The sequence below is a fragment of the Acinonyx jubatus genome, chromosome E3 (assembly GCF_027475565.1).
Source record: "Acinonyx jubatus isolate Ajub_Pintada_27869175 chromosome E3, VMU_Ajub_asm_v1.0, whole genome shotgun sequence".
Lineage (NCBI taxonomy): Eukaryota > Metazoa > Chordata > Mammalia > Carnivora > Felidae > Acinonyx > Acinonyx jubatus.
In genome coordinates this window covers 35,167,910-35,189,546 of record NC_069398.1, presented here as the reverse complement: position 1 = coordinate 35,189,546, position 21,637 = coordinate 35,167,910, and positions in this window count along the sequence as shown.

Sequence of the window (21,637 nt, the reverse complement as noted above, 5' to 3'; positions counted from 1 at the left end):
CACCTGGGCTCTCCCCGTTTTCAACTGGACGTCCCCAAACTCCTCTGTGACCTTGGGCGACCCTGCACCTTGCCCCGGGCCTCAGCTCCCCATCTGTTCAATAAGGGGTCACTCCTGTGCCCTCAACTCCCCTCCAGTTCAAGGTCTGCCCTTCACTGGGCTCCCCGCCCCTCAGTCGAGCTGACTGGCACTGGCCTGGCCAGCGCCGTCCGGGGTGCGCGTCCGGGGTGCGCGTCCGGGCGCCCGGGAACGGAGGCAGCAAAACTCCTCAGTGCGCATTCCTGCTCCGTGGTGAGTTGTTTGTTTTCATAACCAATTCAGTATTTAAGACGCGGCCAGCCGCCGCGGAGCTCTCGGGCTCCCCCTTCCTTTGTCTCCACCGCTCCCCTCCGCCCGCCCCTCGCACCTCCTCCAACAAACCCTGCGATTCTGATGGAAAATTCATTAGTCTCTCCCTCCCCTGCCCGCGTTCCCAGGCAGCTCCTCGCCTGATGTGTCCTCTCCATCCTGATTATCTGGAGACGCCAATTTCAAAGAGACATCTTAATAGTGATGTCAACGAATTAATTAGATGTGTTAATGAGCTAAAAGCAACCCAAATTAAATTAATGCGGCAATAAGCACAGACAGCAAAATTAGCTCCAATTTCTCTGAATGACTCTGAACTGTACACAACACCTCATCTCGCAAGAACACCACCATCCCCCAAAGCTAATCAAGAACCCGGCGCAATTAACTGCTTAATTACAAACAGGCACACGTGCACACGCGTGCACACACGCAAACACGCCTGCAAGAAATTCAGCAGGCGGGGAGGGGCTGGCCCGGGCCGGCCTGGGCCAGCCTGGGGGGTGGGAAGCACGAATCCCCCCGAAAGAGTGCCCACCGCCGTCATACGGCCACCCCTCAGTGATCTGACCCCGGCACAGGGCTTGGCACCGAGGCGCGGGCATTCCAGTGCCTGGTCTGTGTTCTGCGGCCAATGTCAGGTGGCTGGACCCCGCCAGGGGGAGAAGGGCGGCTGGGGTGCTCCTGCAGGGCCCCTGGGCCCCTACCTGGGGGCGTGGGGTGGCTGGGGAGGGGCGCAGGATGAGGGAGAAGGGAGAAGGGGGGCGGGAGGGAGGGAGCCCAGCTCTGAGTTGTTTACTGCTTGCATCAGAATCTGAGTCGCAACTCAAAAGCTAATTGTCCAGCCAGCTGATTTCCCACCGGGCAGGGGAAGCTGCTAATAGCTTCGCAAGCGGCTCAGGTATCTGATTAGCTGTGATTGCAGCTAGAGACAGGAGAGGGGTGAGGGCAGAAGTGGGGAGGAAGGAGGGCGTGGCGAGGAAGGGGGAGGTGGGCCAGATGGATGGCGGGCCCAAGGCTCGGAGGGCGCTGGGCAGGTGCAGGGGAGGAGGTGACGGAGGAAACAGAGGTGATCTGGGAGGGGCTGGCCCCCCCCATGTGTGGAGCTGGGATCCGGGATCCAGGATCCCCACGGTGGCTCTGCTGCCCAGGCCATGCCGTCTCCAGGGAGGCCTGTGCCCCTGCAGGCCCATCTAGAACACGGGGTACTGGCTGGGCCTGGCATGACGGCAGGATGCGTGACCCAGAGCCCAGGAGCAAGGGGCAGGCCCAGAGTGTGCCCAGTTGGTGCCAACAGTCAGGGGCTGGAGTAGCTGCCCCTGTGGGCACACACGGGGCCAGCAGGCAGTGAGGCCCAGACCCCCGGCTGTCTCCCACCCTCCCACCTTTGAGGTCAATGAGTTTAGTCTCCTAAGTCAAGGATGCTTTTTGTTCATTTCAGATCCGGGTGATTGATTCGGGGAGAGAAGGAAGGAGCTGGTCGATTTGGTCCCTCCAGGCCAGCCTCCCGGGGCGCCCAGGCTCCGTGGAGAATGGCTCTCCCCAGAGCAGGGCAGGGGGTGGGGGTCCCTGGGAGGATCACGGATGGGGGCTGGGGGCGGGCGGCACAGGCCTCGTCTCCCTCTGCGTCCTTCCCTCTTCGTTGGTCCACTTGTGTGTTTTTCAGCGTATTGATTCATTTTAAGTATATCCGTTTCCATCCTGCTGCACGCTGGAAGCTGGACAATACGGCCTCATGAACCGTGGCCATAGGCTGCACCCCTTGTGGTGAGCACCCAGCCCCCAGGACGGACATCCCTGTGCGCTGGGCACTACTGGTGTGAGCACAGGGCTCCGGGGCTCCGAGCACCCCACAGGGGCACCGAGAGACCCAGGGAGGCGGTGGCCTGTTGATCAGACCTCCAGCCTGGGGTCACGGAGAACCCTCCCCCAAGGCCACCCCCGAATGGGCCTCCGACTTCAAAGCCCAGAATGGGGAATCACAAGCATGAGTTTAAGGGAGGAAGAGGCTCGGCGTCTTCAAGGCCCACGGATGTGGCATCCTGAGGCTGTCGGGACAGGCCCGGATTCCCAGGCTGGATGCTTGCTTCCTTTTATAGGTGGGGAGACAGGCTGAGGGTCTGGGGGACGGGGTGGGGGGGGGGGTTGCTCAGGTCACACAGGCCCTCTGCTTGCTCTGCTCTGATGCTGGGCCGTCACCTCGGAGGCTGTTACAGGGCTTTATCTCCCAGCAGGATAAAAGGATTGTTTTGCTCAGGAAAGTGTTCCAAAGAGGTTTCCAGTCCCCAGGCAGGGGCGAGTCCCCAGGGCCTTTGGGGGCGGGGACAGCAGGGTGGGAGGGGCGTCCCCTACCGGCTCTCCCTTAGGTGGCCACCCCTCGGTCTCCGTCCTGTCCTCTGACTCGGGGAGGGCCCGGGGCACACACACAGGTGCGCGCACGGCTCGGGGAAGCAGGCTGGTGCTGTGTCAGGCACACACCTGGAGGTTGCCCAGGCCCCGCAGCCCACACCAATTAGGAACTCACTTTACATTATTTTAATTTGTCTCTGGGGCCCTGGAAGCAAAGTCATGCGATTATTATTATTATTTTTTTGGCTGGAAACTCCAGCAGCCATTGTATAAATTACGTATAATTGAATCCATCAGACGTCGTTTCTCTTAAACAATCATGTTTTCCTTTTCCCAGCAACTGGGCCACCCGCTCCGAACTCGCTCCCGTGCCCCTGGGAAGAGGGGGGAGGCTCTGAGCCACCCAGGCCACCTCACCTGTAGGGGACAGGGGCTCTCTACTCTGTCCCTCATGGGCTCCACCTGCCACCGCACCACTGGCTGCTGTGTGGCCTGAGCGAGTGGTGTCACCTCTCTGAACTCCCGTCTTCCCCCTGTCAAAGGGCTGGTGTGAGGGTCAGAGACAGACAATGCCCGGAGGATTCTCGGCGTGCTGCCCGCATGGAGCGTCCCACTCAGAGAGCTCGGTGTGCAGCCACACCAGAGCATCCTCTCCCCCCAAAGCATGGGCCCCTGGTACGCAGGGGTTTGTATTTAATCAGCATGGACAGGGAAACAAGTGTCATGAAGGAAGAGTCTGTGTCACTCCCACAATCCCCTGGAAACACGCAGGGCCTCACGGGAAGCACCAGGTAGGGCAGGAGGCGGGGGTGCGAAACTCCGGGCAGGACGGGCAGGCCTAGGACTGGCCACTGTGGATGGCCTCAGCGGGTCCTGGGGCGCAGGGGCCGTCCCTGGGGCCTGGGGTGATTGGGGCAGGAGGACGGAGCCTGGGGTATGAGGGCTCCACAGGGGAGGGCTGGGGCGGGGGCTCTGTGTTGGCTGGGCTGCGTTTGGAGAGTGTGCTCTCGTCTCCGGGGCCTGCAGGTTGTCAGAGCTTCAAACACGCAGGCAATGGGAAAACACAGTTAATACAGAGGGATCAAACAGACGTCAGCAGCGCATGGGAGGCCGTGTCCCGTCTGATGGTGCTCAGCCCTCTCCGCCGGCTTTGTGGACCCCACAGTCGGAGCCGGGATGGGAGTGCTGACCCCGGCCTAGAGCTGAGGACACTGAGGCCCAGCGAGGGAAGCCGCTTGCTTGAGGTCACCCGGGGAATTGGGCCGGGCCAGGGAATTGTGACCTCAGCCTCCTCGGGGCCGGCAGAGAGAGGAAGGAGCTTCCCTGTGGCCCGGCGTGGGGGGTGGACGCCAGGCTCCTGGGCTGTGTCGGGGTCCAGCGAGGCCCTGTCTGTGATGCATCGGCGCCTAGGGGGTGCCCGGTAAGCACTCACTCCCTGGGCGAGTGTGGACAAGACTGTGCCCCGCCCCAGGCCTCAGTTTCCCTATCTGTACCTCGAGGGATGCAGTGGCCAGGCCAGGGGCTCGGGTTGTAAGACGGCCCGCACCGTTCGCCCTGGCACCCTCGCTCTGGGAACCTGCCCCGTCCACACTCTCCTGCAAGAGAGCTGGGTGGCCCAGGCTGCTCCCTGAGGCAGACACCCGGCAAGGGCGGGCGGATGACTCCGTGGTCACACCCTGCGCCGGTACAGCCGGCAGCCGGCCAAAGGGACGGTGCAGCTCCACACGGAAGTGGGCGAGGCGGCTCAGGCCGGAAAGATGCAGGACGCCGCATGCACGCTGTCGCCGTGGGGAAGGCAGGAGGTTTTGTGGGGCGCTTCTGGATACTCCGGACACTGTGAAGAGCAGAGCAGGAAGCCCGGGTCTGCGGTGGAAGGGAAGCATCATCACCTCTTCCCCTTTGTGCCTGTTACTTTGTCTTTAAAGAAGTTCTAAGTGCTTTTAGGTATAAACACCACAAATGTACATCCACGCAAAAACGTGTACCTAAATGTTCGTGGCGGCGTCGCTCACGATGGCTGAGAGGGAAATCACCCAGACGTCGTCATCTGATGGGTGGATCCACACGGTGGGGTGCATGCAAACGGCTGAGGTTACTCGGCCACGGAAGGATTCCACGTGGATGAAGCTTGAAGACATCTGCTCGGAGAAAGAGGCCACTCACAGAGAACATGCCGGAGACGTACAGAGCAGGCACAGCTGTGGGGACAGGGCAGTGGTTTGGGAGCAAATGGGGACTGGCTGCTAATGCGTAGGGTCGGGGTTTCTTTTGAGGTGACGACAGCATTCTCAAATGAGACACTGGGGTGCTTGCACAGCTCTGCAAACGCACGAAAGACACACGAGTGTTAGGAAGGAGAAGCGGACAGGGTGCTGAGGGTCCTCGGCTGTGAGGACACAGCACACCAACTCAGGGATCTGAAACCACAGAAAGCCCCGGGCCCCAAGTCCAAGATCAAGGTGGCCCAGGGTGAGCTCCCTCCAAACGCTGTAGGGGAGTAGCCCTCCGGATCCTCTGCAGGATGCGGGGCGGTCCTGTGGCTGCACACCCCCCCCCCCCCCCCCGCCTCCACCTGTTAGTCCGCGGCCCTCTCTGCTTCTTATGGGACCAGACACCCTGGATTTAGGGCCCATCCCAGCGACCTCATCTTCATGTGGTGACCTCTGTGCAGACCCTATACAGGTAAGCGTCTGACTCTTGATCTCAGCTCAGGTCTCGATCTCAGGGTCATGAGTTCAATGCCTGCATCCGGCTTCACACCCCGCATGGAGCCTCCTTTAAAAAAAAATTACAAAGAGAGAGAGAAGGAACACAGCCATCGTCCCGAGCATGAGCCTGATGCTCTCTGGGGTGACTCACGAGCTCGGAGCAGCAGTAGTCGTAGTAAAAATGTCCCTGGCTGGGAACCTGGCCAGTTCTGCCCAGAAGGCCCGCCCCTGGCCTGGCCCCTGCCCTACTCTCCCCTGGGTCCTCACCCCTGCAGGCCTGTCACGTGCCCACATCCCACCGTCTGAGGTAACAACCTGCCACACGCACAACCTCTTTGCACCCAAAACGTTCTCTGATCTGTGTAAGCTACAATTGAGTCTGCGCCGCTTGATATTAATATCTTTTGTTTGTGTGTCAGGGTTCTGCGGAATCTAATTAAGGCGTGTTCTCGGTGTATCCGGGGTGTTCAAACAACTCCGCGGAGCAGACAATGCAAGCTGTTGACCTGCACAGATAAACTGCTTACGGAGGACTGGGGGGCGGCGCACGGCTGTTCTTTTCTGCCAGGGTGCCGGCAGCTCACCCTTGTGCGCGGGCGGCCCCAGCGTCCTTGGAGGGGCGTGCCGACCCCAGCGGCAGTTTCTGTATGCCCTTCTGTGTGTGCAGACACATGCACAAATGTGCACCACACCCAAGTTAGGCCTCCCTGGACAAGCAGCCAGTAGGGTCGTGTCTCCCCCGTCATCGCCCCATGCACAGATGGGGACGCTGAGGCCCTGGTGCGCCTCACGCACGCGGGTGTTAAGGTGACCTCAGGGCTGCCTTCAAGTAGCTGACAGGTAGCTGCGAAACCCACATCGGGGAGGCTGGCCCCGGGGTAATACTCGGGCCTGCGGTGCAGACTCCAGGGCAGGCCCAGGTAAAAACTGTCATCCCCCCCGCAGAGAGGTCTGGCTTGGACCCACACAGTGGGCTGCTGGCAGTGCTGGACCTTCCTGACCCTGGAGGCCACGGCGGGGCTCCCTTTTAAGGAATTCGCGCGCCCACGAAGTACCTGCCCCGCGCAGCTTAGCAGACGCCGCAGCGCCACCTGCCGACCGCGCTCGGGGCTGCAGGGAGGGCGTGAAGCTGGATTGGAGGCCCCGCCCCTCCGCCAGCCCCGCCCATCTGCCCCAGGCCCTCCCGCCACCCGGCCTACCCGTTTGCCCCATTCCCCGCCCACTCTGGAGCCCGAGCCCCGCTCGGGGCCCCGCCCCACCTGCCCGGTTCGGCTCCAGGCCCCGCCCACTGCCCCGAGGCCCCGCCCCGCCCTCCACCAGGCCCGCCCACCTGTCCCAAGCCCCGCCTCTCCGCCAGGCCCGCCCATCTGCCCGGGGTCTCGCCTCGAGAAAGCCAGGCTCAGGGAACCCGGACGCTATAGTTCCCCGGAGAGGTGGGCAGCTTGGTCACGGCTTTCGGGTCCAGCTTGAAGCCGGCGCAAACGCCTGCCAGGAGTACAGGAGGCGCGTTCACTGTGCCATGATCCTGCCATTATGTGGGCCCATCTTTCAGGTGAGGAAACCGAGTGGAGAGAAGTTGTCACCCGCCTGGGTCCCACGAGGAGGAGTGACCCAGTGGGCTGTGAGCCCCGCAGCCGCTGCAGAGCGGGCACTGACGACGACCAGTAAACCAAAGTGTATCTGTTACCTGTTAATTGAGTCGTTCACACTGCAAACCGGTGGGACCCTCTCGCCACTGAGCGGTAGGGGTGCTGACACCGTTTCACAGGTGAGGCACACAGAGGCGCCTGCATCGGGAAGTGTCGGGGCAGGCCACACCCCCCTTCTGTGCTGGCGCCAGGACCCGACGTGAGCAGGAATCTGGGGCAGAGGCCGAGGACCCTCAGGAGTGGGCTGGGCTGAGGGTCACATCCTGGGCAGGACTGGGAGGCGGGGCCCCTCCCGGAGTGACCTCAGTCTCCGCATCCAGACGTGTGGCGGGGGAGCTGGAGCGAATCACTCGGGTTCTGCCCCTGCCCTCCAAACGCCGCGAGTCCGGGATCCACCAAGGACTGTACCGGCACAGGGACCCGGGCTTCACCTGCTCTCGCACCCGGCCAGCCCCCCACAGGGCCCCTCCCGGCGCCTGTGGCTTCACCACCGGGAATTTGAGCGCCTCTGGCCACCACATGCCCCCCGCCCCGGGAGGAGGCGTCTGTGGGGATTAGGGGCTGCCAGGGGCAGAGGGAGCCCCTGGGGCTGGGGGACCCTGAGAAGCATGACCTTACCCAAGTCCCACCGCCCGGCCTCCTCCCGCAGCCTCCAGGCCCCCGCTGTCCCACCTGTCCCATCCACTGGCTTACCACGCCATCGGGGGCCCAGTCGCACACAGCTACGTGCACACCCCAGCTGTACCGCTGCCAAGCCGTGTGGCCTTGAGTGAGTCGCTTCACTTCTCTGAGCCTTCGTATCCTCATCGGGAAAGTGGGCTGACGTCCTGGGCTGGTTCTGGCCCAGGCGTGGGCCTACCAGAGCCCGGAGCAGAAGAGGGCAGGTCTGTGGCCCCCGCCGGACGACAGGTCTCGGGAGGCCCTACTGTGTGCTGGTGCAGCATCAGACTCGATGTCGCTGCTGTCCCTGGCGTCCCACCACCAGCCTGAGAGCCAGGCCAGAGTGCCTTCCTCAGCCCCATTTTACAGGTGGGAACACGGAGGCTCAGAGAGGCAGTGGGATTTGCCCAAGAAGTGAGGAGAACAGGTTTCCAGCCCACGACTCGGCTGTAACCAGAGTGAACCGTGGGCCAGGGGTCCCTAACCTCAGGCCCAGGGGTCCCCCGGGCTCCAGCTGGCCTGGCGCAGGTTGGGCTCCGGGACCCTTGGAGGAAGGACGCGCAGCTACTTTATAAAGGCTGGGAATTGGCTCCTTCTCCCAGAGAGGGGCACAGCCGGGCCCTTCAGCATCTGTTGTGCGGACAGGCAGCCTGGGGCTGGGGCGGAGCCCCGGGGAGCCAAAGTGCGTGTGTCTCAAAGCCCGGCCGCGGGCCACACCGTGGGCGAGAATGGCCCCTTGGGCCGTCCCCACCCGGCAGGGGCGCACGCGGCCCCACGCCCGCACTGATGCACACGCGCACCCCTCTGCGGTCCCAGGTAACAGCAAAAGCCGTGCTCAGGGACCGGTTTCCTCTAGCCCCGGGTAGGGAGGAGTGTCAGAGCCCCCACAGGTTAGTCCCCCGGCCTCTCGGGGCAAGAGGCCTGAGACCAAGGCTTCAGAACTGACCGTGACGTCCCTCCAGGCTGTAAGTGCGTGCCGGTTCCCTCCCGCCCCACGCGCACGCACACAGGTGCGTGCCGGGCAGCCAGCACAACCCTGCACATGCCCCCTGCGGCCGCTGGATGGGTGGAGGGACGGTCGGAGCGGGGGGCGGAGGGTGTCCACAGCGCTCTCGGCGAAGCGCGGGACCTGTCCTCACAGAGACACCTGCCTGGCGCGGGAGGCACAGACCTCGCGGGCCCTCACAGACCCCCAGATGGGCACCCGCCCCTCCACCTCCTGCCGTTGTCCAGGGGCATCCGCCTCCTCCCCTGGGCCTGCGTGGGGACCCCCTGCTCCACCGGCTCTCCAGAGACCCCTCGCAACCAGGGCTGGACACGAGGCACTCGGAAGCGGGGCGTGGCGGGATGGGCCCAGGAAGTCCCCCCTCCCGTGGCAATTCAAGTGCATTGTTGCACACGAGTTTGGCATTAAACACTGGAGCGCCTTCGGACTTCCGAGCACGGTGGCCGATGAGTTAATTACCAGAACACCAGACCCCTGGGTCTGTGTCCTCGCTCCTGAGTGCGGAGTGGTGGCCTTGAGCCTTCGTGTCGGGGAGATGTTGGGGGCCAGGGTGTGACCCCAGCAGACCAGCTCTCACCCTGCGGCCCTCTGCAGGGCCCCCTCCAGCTCTGTCGGCAGCCCCCCTCCCTCCTGAGCACGCGGAACAGAAGGGGGGGTCCTCCTGGCCCACTCCTCCCCACCCCCACCTCCCCAGCTGCTTCAGACCCACCTCCGTGAGCTCCGAACGTGAACCCCCACCTGGCCTCTCGCACCCCAACCCCTCTGCCCCCGGGGCCTGCCCATCCCACCCTAAAGTGCCCAGATGCAGCCACGTGGGTCTCCTGCTGCACCCTCCCTGCCCCCCGCTCCCCTGAAGCCAGACTCCTGGTCTCAGGACCCAGATCTGTTGGTGGGAATCTTGTTCCCCAAACCCAGGACCACGAGACAAACCCCAGGCAAACCCAAACCGAGGGGCGTTCTGCAAAACCCCTGACTAGTACTCCTCAAAACCGCCAAGGTCATCAAAGCAAGGGAGGTCACGAAACAGAGGAACCCAGGAAGCCAAGATGCAATGTCACATGGGTCCCGCGTGGGGCTCTTGAACAGGAACAGGGGCGAGGGAAACAGGAAATCTAAGTACCACGCGTGCGCTCCTAGGAGCGCACCTGCCTTGGTGTCGCGGCTGTGACCCACGTCCCCGAGGGAGGTGGGATGCTGACGGCCGGGGACGGTGTGCGGGGATGCACGGGAACCCTGTTCCGTAAACCTACACTTTCCAAAAATAAAAGGTGTGTTTTAAACAGAGAGAGCACACACAGGAGATCTGCCTGAATGCGGAGAAACTCACATCTGTTTCATCTTGGTGGTGGGTTCGTGGGTGTCTGTGACGTTGTTCTCTGCACGCCTCTGTGCTCGGAAACGTCTCATAATTAAACACGTAAGAGAAAACAGACCCAGATCTGACGCGCCGCCCTGGCCCGACGCCCGCCAGAGTCTCCTGGAGCCCTTAGCATCAGGTCCTCAGGTCTTAAGCCGGCCCACGAGATGGACGGGGACCGCCTGCCCGCCCGCCCGCACGCACTCCTGACACCACACGGGGACCGGCGTCTGCCTGTTGCCTTCCTGTCGCCCCCTCTGGCCCCTGGACCGGTTCCCAGTCTGCACCTCTCACGCTGGGAGGGAGGGTCCCGGGTCCCAGCCCCCGTGGGGTCACCTCAACGGGCATCGCTGTTTGTGGTTCACAAAGCCCGCCCCCACCCCCGGGCCAGGGTCCGGGACCCCTGTGAGGCAGGTGTCATGCACCCACTTTCCAGACGGGAAGACAAGGCTACCCAGGAGCTGCAGGGGTGTGGCCTGGAGACCAGCGTTCTCTACCACACGCACCCCCAGCCTGGCGTCCCACCTGGAAAGTACTGCGGGGACCAAGAATCCAGCCTCCGGGCCCGGACCGCGCGGAATGAACGTCAGACCCTTGTGTTCTGGGCCCTGTGACTCTGCACACTGTCTCCGTCCAGCCACGCTGGCGCCTCCCTGTGTCTCCGCCACGCCGACCTGCCCCAGGGCCTTAGTACCTGCTGGCCCTGCCCAACACGCTCCACCCTGGAGAGGCATTCCCGGCCGGGGCACGATGCTGCGCCGTCCCCGCCCGGCTGTCAGGGCTCCCTCCCACCCAAGCAGGGAAACCGAGGCCCGGAGGATGGAAGGAGCCTCTCACAGGGAGTCAGGGACAACTCACTGTTGTCTTCCCTCAGCTCGTCTCGTGAAACTCACATATGCACATGTGTTCACATTCACAAAAACACCCACACGTGTGAACACGCGTGTGTGCGTGCACACAGCAGGGCTGGGGGTCTGTGCTGGGCGGCGGGCCAGGTCTGCAGTTCTTACGATGCGCACGTGACGTGGCTGGCGTATGACGTGTCCCGTGGGTGTCCCGTGCCAGGAGCACACGTATGTGACACACTCCCTGCCGTGCGGCACGCGGATGAGCGGAGCATTTTATCCCCATGTGCGTGCACATGCGTGTGCAAAGGCGGGCTGGCTGCAGTGGGCGTGTCGCAGTGGGTGTGGCGGGTGTGGCCAGAATCGGTGACAGCACGTGGGCTGTGGGTGCGACGGCCAGCCACGTACCAGGCTCTCTCTGTGTCTAAATGCCCCTGATGGGATCATACGTCACGGCAAGCACACCATTTCAATCAGTCAGTCGATGGGTCAGTCGGTTGATTAATTCAGCAAAGCCGTGTCAAAGACCGCTACGTGCCAGGCCCCGGGGATTCAGCAGCGAACAGATCCCGTCCCTGCCGTCACGAGACCTTCACTCCGGGGGTGCAGAGCTGTCCGTGAACAAGTAGACATAGGATGCCCTGACGGGAGCTGGTCAGTGTGAGTAGGCGTGCAGGAGGGAGAGGGATGGCAAGTCTGGGAGGCCCCCTGAAAATCCAAGACCTCAAGTAGATGAGGGCACCAGGCAACTACGCCAGGAGGGAAACGTTCCGGGCAAGGGATAGCAAGTGCAAAGGCCCTGAGGCAGGGGCACGTCTGCCTGATTTGAAAACAGCAGAGAGGCTGGCGTTGCTGGAGCAGAGCGAGGGGGCGTCAGGCCAGCTGCATCAGGCTGTCCACCATCTTCAGAGACTGTTTTGGTGACCTTCTTCCCCCTCCCTGTCACCAGGGGACCGGCAGGGAAATGGGCAGGCAATAGTCTCAACTCCCATTGTGCCAAAGGGAAACTGAGGCCCAGAGAGCACAAGGACCCTCCAGACCCTCCAGAACCTCGGGATGAGCTGTTGGGATCACCTTAGACCCCTGCCTCCCTGACCACGTGCGTACAGGTAGAGTAGGTGGGCGTGGGGACCACCTGGCGGGCAGGTGTCCCAGGGCACAGCAGTGAATTTCCGTGGGAAAACTTGGCATCAGGCTGGGCTTCCAGAAGGGGAAACTGGGGCCCCGAGAGGGCCTGCCCCCCTCCCTTAAGAAACTGTAGTGCACCTGGGCCGGACTGGGTCCCCACCTCTTCCCGTCCTGTCCCCCCAGTCCCGTGACAAATAGAAACCTGGGCCGGGGACCGTATCCCACCCTGGACTCCCCCTGCCCCAGCCCCCAAGGAACAATTTACCTTTCAGAGCCGGTCCAAGATATTAATTAAGATAAATCTACCTCAATTTTGAGATTCTCTTATCATGTAATTTATCAAAATTATGTTAATTATTTCTGTAGGGCAGCAAAATTATTACCTCTTTTGTGTCTGATTTGTATTAATATTCATAATTTAATAATTCAGCATCCTGGCCATCTGGTCCGGGATCAGGTTCCCTTCCCTCCTTCGGTCCCAGCCAAAGCGTCCCCACCACCCTGCCGGGTGTCCCCAGGGCCCGGCCCACCCTGTCCCCACGCCTTCCCCGCCGTCCACCCGGGCGGACTCCGCTGCTGCCCCGGGCCTGCCCGCCCCGGTGGCCCCACGCCGCCCGCGGCGCCCGAAGGCCCGAGCGCAGGTAGGCGCACCGTCGCCACCCTCGCTTGGCAGGTGAGCCAAGCTGAATTGACATTTTCCACACTTTGTGAGTTTTACACTGTAATTTGACATAATTAATGCCTACATTACTGCTGATAATTTAGCTAGTTAATTAAACTCGGAGGAGATAATTAAGGAAAGGCTACTGCTTGGATTGCTAATTGTTTTTGTCATTATTTCAGGGGGCCGACAGCTGCCGGCTGAGTCATCCTGTTTTGTCAGCTGACGGGTCATGTGACACGGGGGTCCTCTGGGGTCCCCCACTTCCAGGGAGGGAGGCGTGCAGCCGGCTACCTGGCTGCTGCCTGGAACCCCGCCAAGAGCAGGGCGCTACTGGCTGGCCCAGCCCCTCCTCCCCCTCCTCCTCCTCCCCCTCCTCCCCCTCCACCCCCTCCTCCTCCTCCTCCCCCTCCTCCTCCTCCCCCTCCTCTCCCTCCTCCTCCCTCCTCCTCCCTCCTCCTCCTTTCTCCACCCCTTCCTCCCCCACATCCTCCTTGTCCTCTCTCCCCCTCCTCCCCTCCTTCCCCCCCTCTCCTCCCCTCCTCCCCCCCTTCCTCCTGCTTCTCCTTTCTCCTCCCCATCCCCTTCCTCCCCCTCCTCCCTCCCCCTCCTCCCCTTCCTTCATCCCCTCCTCCTGAGAGCTCTGGCCTGGGTCACACAAAGGTCAGCCTAAGCAAACGGAAGGAGGAGAGAGCCCTCCCAGCCCCACATCTGACCAGGGGGTGAGGTGACCCTGGCCACACCCCAGCCTCCCACAGTGGTCGGGTGGGCGGTAGGACTTCCCGGGCCACTAGGTTATCCCTCATCACCGAGAAGGCCAGGGAGGTCGGGGAGAAGGCGGGGTGGGGCAGGGACCGTGCTCCTCCAGACCTTGGATGCCTCCTGGTGGTAGGCAGACCTGAACAGGCGGATGGGGAGCTGCCGAGCCCCCCACGCCTGCCGAGGGGCCGCCGACCCCGGCACCAGCCATCAGCTGCCACCAGCAGCACCCCGCACCCACAAAGCCAGCCCCGCAGGCCGCACGGTATGGGGGTGTGCCGTTATCATCGCGTCCTCACTTTCGCTGGCGAGAACACCACGTGACAGAGCCGATGCAGGCCCCGTGGGGGGCGGGGGAGCATCAGGACGGTGGCCGAGCCCAGGGGCCACGCTGTCCTGACAGGCTGGGAAGTGGGTCGGGGCAGCTCCTTGCCTCCAATGAGCTCCAGGTCCCACGCGGGACTCGGGACTCACGGTGCCACAGCAGCCAGCTTGGGGCCATGAGGGGAGATGAAGCCACCGTGCAGACAGTGGCGGGGCAGATGCAGGGAAGGCGCCCGGGACTTTGCTGATGTCCTGTTGGGGTCAGTGAGCGCTGAATTAGCCAGTCTAGACCCTTCTTTCACGTAGAAAGACCCTTCTTTCACGTTCTGGCGGCTAACGAACCAGAATTGTTTGGGTTTCCCTGACCTGAATGTTCTGAAAGCCCAGCCGAGCCCCCTACTGGATGCCCATCCCGCAGTGCCCCCGGCAAAGACGGGGTGGGCGTCTTTCAGTAATCGTATCATTGTCTCATGGTAGGCTCACGGGGGGGGGGGGGGGGGCCTGGAAACCCACTTTCTCCTGCTGAGCCTGTCCCTCTTCTCACCCCTGGCAAGAGCTGCCGCTTCCCCGGGAGGGCTGGCCTTCCTCCCGCGGCGGGCTCCAGCCCGTGGGACACTCGATCGGCTTAGGTTTATGGCCTCGGACGGAAGCGCCCGCTTCGCAGATCCCGGAGCTCCTTCCCGCAGCTTTCGCACGGGCCACCTTCCACCAGACCTTCCTCTCTTGCACGACACCGAGAGCCACAAAAAGCAGTCCACGCTTCCTGATACTCTGTTTTCCTGCCGCATTCCCAGCCCTGATGAAGTCTGGTCTGGGACCCAGGTCCCGCGGGGTCGACTGGGTGTCGTTTGCTGTGGGTGCCTCCCAATGACTGACTTCCCAGCCCGGAGGGCTGGTTCCCACTGTGGACCCGGCCGCAGTTCCGTGACCTATAACGCCACCAGTCCTGGCACGAAATTTCACATCACCTAGGACACTTTCATCCACAGACACCAGAAAGCCTGAGAAAAAGTTTACGCACAGAGGGGATTTTTACCCCAGAGGTAGCGCCCCCCAAAAGTTCGCGTCCATCCAGAACCTCAGAGGGCACAGACCACAGGGTCTTTGCAGACGATCACGGTGAGACGAGGTCATTAAGGTGGGTCCTGACCCGGTGTCCCTGGTGTCCTTATAAAACGGGGTCATTTAGACACAGACATGCACGCGGAGGAGAGGCCACATGCCCATGGAGGCAGAGGCAGGAGTGACACGGCCACCAGAAGCCGGGAGTGAGGCCTGACACACTCACCCCCACAGCCTCAGAAGCAAACAGCCTTGCTGACACCTTGATTTCAGATTTCTAGCCTCTGGAACTGGGGGGAAATAAATTGCTGTTGTGTTAAGACACCACCAAGTTTGTGACACTTTGTTATGACAGCCCTAGGGGCACATATATCTTAAGAAATCCAGAGGATAAAGAGGTTTTAGGACTGAATAATCCAGTGGGTCACTCACTGATGTCATCAAAGACCCATGTGTCTTCATCAGTTCCACTCTGCAATCTTCAGTACGTCAGCCATATTCCCTCTCGTGGTCACAAAGTGGCTGCTGTAGCACCATGCATCCCAAGTAGGTATGATGTCCCACAGAGAAGAAGGTATACCTTCCTGGTGCCTCCAATATCAGGGATGTGTGTGGATGGCCCTGACTGGCTTGCAGTAAGGATGGTTCATTTCCTAGGCTTGGGAGGCAGACACATCTGAACAAAACGGGGAAAAGCAGCAGCGTCTGCCTGGATGCACATCCGGGGCCCTAGGAGAGAGTGGCAGACGGGATCGCAACGAAAGCAAGTGGCAGGGTATGTTGTGGGGGCTGGGAGTGGAGCATGGAGAAGGCCAGGTTCTGTGGGGTGGCCCAGCCACTGACCCTCAGCTCTGCGTGTGGCTGCCCCCACCCCTGGACAGCTGGCCGCTGGGCTCCCAGCACCACCCACAGCTTCCCCGAGGGAATTACCTACCCAGTCACACTTGTGTGTCTTTGACTCCCCCTTTAGGACCCACAGTCCAGGTGGGGACACACCTGACAGAGGGGTGTTTGGCCTCAGGGAGCCTGCTGACTATGCTGTGCATTATGGGGTGAGCCATGTCTCCCGAAACGATACATCCACATCCTAACCCTGAAAGCTGTGAACTCTCCCAGTCCTGACCCTGGGACCCTTGAACCTCCCGCGTCCTGGCCCTGGGACCCGCGAACTTCCCGTGTCCTGACCTTGGGACCCACGAACATACTAGTCCTGACCCTGGGACCCGTGAAACTCTCGCATCCTGGCCCTGGATGAGCGTTTTGCATCCCGAACTTGGGACCCGCGAACATACTAGTTCTGGTCCTGGGACCCGCGAACCTCCCTCATCCTGACCCTGGGACCCACGAACATACTAGTCCTGACCCTGGGACCCGCGAACCTCCCACGTCCTGACCCTGGGACCCGGGAACCTCCCACATCCTGGCCCTGGGACCCGCGAGCTTCCCACGTCCTGACCTTGGGACCCACGAACATTCTGAGTCCTGACCCTGGGACCCGCGAAACTCTTGCATCCTGGCCCTGGGACCCGCAAACTTCCCGCGTATTGACCTTGGGACCCGCGAACATACTAGTCCTGACCCTGGGACCCGCGAACATACTAGTCCTGACCCTGGGACCCGCGAACCTCCCTCATCCTGACCCTGGGACCCGCAAACATACTAGTCCTGGCCCTGGGACCCGCGAACCTCCTGCGTCCTGGCCCTGGGACCCGCAAACTTCCCGCGTATTGACCTTGGGACCCGCGAACATACTAGTCCTGACTCTGGGACCCGCGAACCTCCTGCGTCCTGGCCCTGTGACCGCGAACGTTCTGAGTCCTGAGTGTAGGACCTATAAACGTACTAGTCCTGGCCCTGGGACCCTCGAACCTCCCACGTCCTGACCCTGGGACCCGGGAACCTCCCGCATCCTGACCCTGGGACCCATGAACCTCCTGCATCCTGGCCCTGGGACCCGCGAACGTTCTGAATCCTGACCTTGGGATCCAGGAACATACTAGTCCTGGCCCTGGGACCTGCGAGCCTCCCACGTTCTGGCCCTGGGACCCGCGAACGTTCTGAGTCCTGACCTTGGGACCTGCCAATATACTAGTCCTGACCCTGGGACCCGCGAACCTCCCTCATCCTGACCCTGGGACCTGTGAACGTTCTGAGTCCTGACCTCGGGACCCTCAAACATACTAGTCCTGACCCTGGGACCCGCGAACCTCCCTCATCCTGACCCTGCGACCCACGAACATACTAGTCCTGGCCCTGGGACCCGCAAACCTCCCACGTCCTGGCCCTGGGACCCATGAACCTCCCTTGTCCTGGCCCTGGGACCCAAGAACCTCTTACATCCTGACCTTGGGACCCACGAAGGTAATAGTCTTGGCCCTGGGATCTGCAAACCTTCTGTGTCCTGACCCTGGGACCCATAAATGTTCTGAGTCCTGACACTGGGACCTGCGAACCTCGCGTGTCCTGACCCTGGGACCCACAAATGTTCTGAGTCCTGATCCCAAAACCCACAAGCCTCCTGTGTCCTGACCCTGGAGCCCAGGAACGTTCTGAGTCCTGACCCTGGGACCCGTGAACCTGACCTTACTGGAAGGAGGGACTCTGCAGACATGATGGTTAAGTTGAGGTCACGCTGGGGCAGGGAGGGCCACAGTCCAGGGACTAGTGTCCTCACAGAAGAGGGAACACGGACACACACGCAGGGAGGAGGCCACGTGGCCACGGAGGCAGAGGTTGGGGTGACGCGGCCACTGGCCCAGGATCGCCCAGGATTGCCGGCGGCCACCAGGAGCTGGACGAGGCGGGAAGGACCCTCCCCTGGAGCCCTGGGAGGGAGCGCGGCCCTGACACCTTGAGTTCGGACCTCTGGCCTTGGAACTGGCAGAGGGTCAGTCTCGCTTGTCTGAAGCGCCCAAGCTGGCGCTCTGTTCCACAGCCCCAGGACACTCGGAACCCCAAACCCATCGTCCCTGTCTCCTGTGACACAAACGCAAAGGCCGGCCCTGTCCCTCCGGAGCCTCACCCCTGACCCCAGCCACCACGCCAGGCACCAGCCCCCACCCACTGATGCAATCACCCCTTTCTAGAAAGTTCTCCCTCATAAAGAAATGAGAATAGAAATGGCCCATATGGAAATATAATGTTGTTAAAACCACTGATTAAGTTTTACACAACCGTGTGAGAACAAACGGAAAGGTTTTAGCTTTTTAATTTAAGGAAAGAGGAATATGATATAATTTCAATTTGTGATAAGATAAGATGTTCTCGATATTGCGGCTTCAATTGGATTACATCCTAATGTACTTTGTAAAGTGTCAGGCCGGCTGCAGATTAAGGTGTGTGTGTGATATTCTTTATTAACAACGTAATGGGCCACATTCGCGCCATCCGTCTTCATCAGCGTTTCCGGCCCACCTGGGAGACCTCGTGAGTGCAGACTCTGAAACCCCGGCCTTGGGGTGGGAGGGCTAGGAGGAGACCCCCAGGTGGACCAGCACAATGGCAGGGCCCCAGGGGGGGCAGGGGAGGGGGGCCCAGGGCAGGAGGGCCCCAACAGCCGAAGCTCTAGAGGCTTGGGGGGCGAATGGGAGCCAAAGCAGCCTCAGAGGGAGGGAGGTCCCAGCCTGCACGAGGCAGGGTGCGAGGTCTATGGCACGGTGGTTGGGGGGAGGGGCTGAGACCCCAGTCCTCCAGCCGCAGCCCTGCCCATGGGTTACGAGCTGCTGGGCCCTGGGGACATGACCCAAGTTTACAAGTATGGCCCACAAAGTGTTCTGGGCACCCCGGGCTCCAGGATGCCCTGAAACCCGTTTTGGGGGCTTGATGAGCCCCCACCCCGACCGGCAGTATGCACAGTCCCGGGCAGGAAGCGAGGCACATGCGGGAGGCCTTCCCAGGGCAGGACCAAGGCGCAGGGGGAGGGAGGGAGCTATGGGCTCTGTTCTTGCCTCTGGGCCCAGAGGCTCCAGCGAGGCCGGCTGCTGGGTCAGCAGGACCTTCTCTGCGGACACACGGAAGGGCAGCTGGCCCTGGGGTTGGGGGGCCAGGAGGGATGTGAGTGGGTGGGGAGGACCCGGCTCAGACCCAGGAGGCAGCACATGGGCTGCCCTTTCTTCCCGGGACCCCAGAGACACGGGGTGGACATGAAGTCCACACAGAGATGTCATTTGCGAGGTGATAGCAGCTCCTGCCCAGGCCCCGCCGGACAGGGTCGCTGCACCTGCAACCTCCCAGATCAAGGCCAAGGGCACCAAAATCCAGGGCCCGCCACGCCTGACACGTGACCCTGGGCACTCCTCCGTGACTCGGTTTCCCCTCTTGTCAAAGTGACGGAGTGCCGCCTAACACTCCCCCATTTCTGTGGAGGTCTGCTCCCCAGGTGGCCCCAATGACCCCACCCCGCTAGCCCTGCCCCCACAAGGACAGCCCTGCTGCCCCATCTCCCTCCAGCCTCTGTCCCTGCCGTGTGACCTGAGAAGGCCCTTCCCCTCTCTGGGCCTTGATCCCCTTCTCCAGAATGGGAGGGGGTCACAGGGGCTGAGATACCGTCCACGGGAAGGGCCAAGGCAGCCTCACCCATCACAGACGGAGACCCCCAACCAGGGGGGGCCACCCAGGGCAGGGGCTGGGGGAGGAGGGTTGGGTCTAGTCAGTGGAGATTACAGGGGTGAGGCGTGGCCTCCGCCGTTATTTAGAGCTGTATATGAAGCCTCCATTCCTGGCAGGGGGCTGTGTGGGACGGGGTCGCCGCAGTGAGCCCCTCTCTGGCATCCCTGGGCCTCCGGTCCCCTGAGTGCTGTGCAGACCCCTACGTGGGGAGGGGGCCGAGGCCGGGGGTGGGTCCGGGCTCCCTCTCTGGGTCTGGGAGACTAGGCCTTCAGCTCTGCGACGCCCCAGAAAATCCCCCCAGAGACCTTGCACCCCCAGATTCCTGCACCCCTCCATTTCCCTGGGGACCCCTGGTGGGCACTCTGCCCGGGGAAGCACAGGTTCCCCCAGGCCCAGGTGGGGCGTCTGTGACCGCGCCCCGGGCTCAGGCAGGGCCTCCCTCCTGGGCCGGTACCATTGCTACCCATGTGCGCAGGAGAGAAAACCGAGGCCTGGAAAGGCTCCTGGCTGGTCCAATGTCCCCTCTTGGGACACGGGTTTCACTCAACAAACATTTGCTACACTCCTGCCATGTTCTGGGTGCTGGGGACACAGCAGTGCCAGGGACAGACGAGCTCCCTGACTCGGGGAATGTCCGTCTTAGAGAACACAAAACCAATACCTAAGTCCAAAAGGTGACCTCCAAGTGAGAAAACCTGCTGGGGTGGCCGGCAGAGAGCCAGGGGGCTCGGGAGACCTCTCTGAGGAGGGCACGGCTAAGCAGACACCTGAAAAATAAGGAGCCAGCCTTGTGGGGGATGGGGTTCCAGACAGAGGCACCAGCCAGTGCAAAGGCCCTGTGCTGTGTCTGCTTGGAGCCCTGTGAACAGAGCCAGCAGGGGAGGGAAAGTGGGAGGCCAGCCCAAGCCCCGCCTTCCCGGGTGAGCGGGGCATGCAGGAGCCCCGCCCCGCCCCCCACACCGGCCCTCTCCCCTCCCTGAGATCCCCTAGATTTGTACTCTGCCAGCCCTCAGTCCATGGGTTTCTGCCCTGAACGTCCTTCAGTTGGGGCCACGAGCCTTAGACCCACGAGGCCTCAGAGGCTTTGACGATGTGTGTGCGCTGTCAGGAGCCCGGGAACGGCCCACCCTTAAGAGCCCCCCCACGAAGACATCCCCCTCCCCAGGTCTACTGATGGGAACACTGGTCTTTCTGGGTCCCGTGTGGGGAGAGAAAGGCCCAGACACGTATTGAGCGCCTTCTGTATGCAGACAGCGCAGCCTTGGAACCACACAGCAGACGTGGGCTTGCGTCTGGCTCATTAGCTGTGCCTTCCGGAAACTTCTAGGCAGGGGGTCCCTGGGGGTGGGATCTGGGCGGGTCCCCCAAGTTAGGGCGGGGCCTGGTGAAGCCAGGCCCGGTGGCCGTCCCAGGGGCTCCCCTCCTGCTCTGCCCGCTGGCTGAATGGACACTGCAGGACCTGGTAGCCCTGTGTCCCCAAGGTCACGTGCATGCGTGTCCTGCCACCAGAGTGTCCACGGGGTCTGCAGGCATCGGGCCCCCTGGCAGGGAGCACGAGGCCCCACCACCAGCAGGGCTCTGTTGCTGAGCACCAGCCTGTGCCCAGCCGGCACCCCAGGGAGCAGCCGTGGGGAGGGGCACACCCTCACCCTGCGGGGACGCCTGAGGCGCGTGTCCCCAGCTGTCCCCCCCGCCCCCCCCCCCCCGGGCTGTCCTGGCTGGGGAAGGCATGCCGTCCTTGGAATCCTTGCCCACCCCCGTCCCGTCTCAAAGACTCCACACGCACCCCAGCCCGCCAGGGGCTCCCTGAGCCTCGGGGGAGGGTCCCAGGCTCCAGGCCCAGGCCCCACCTAACGCTGTGTAGCTTCAGGGGGGTCGCATGGCCTCTCTGAGCCTGTTTCCTTGTCTGTAAAACACAGCTTCCCCGCGTCTCCGCTGCCCCGTCCCTGCTGGCTGGCCCTCTGTCTCCCCCTGGTGGTGAAGAGGCCACACTGCCGCCGGCCCCGGTGTCCAGAAGCACCCCCATGACCCTGTCGGGCCTCACAGCCCGCGTGCAGCCCAGCTGTAGGTCGTCAGAGGCTCAGAGGGGGCGGGGCTCTGGTCCACGGCCACAGAGCTGAGCGTCTCTGCATCGTGTCTGTACCAGGCAGCCACCCTCCCTGTCCCATGTCAC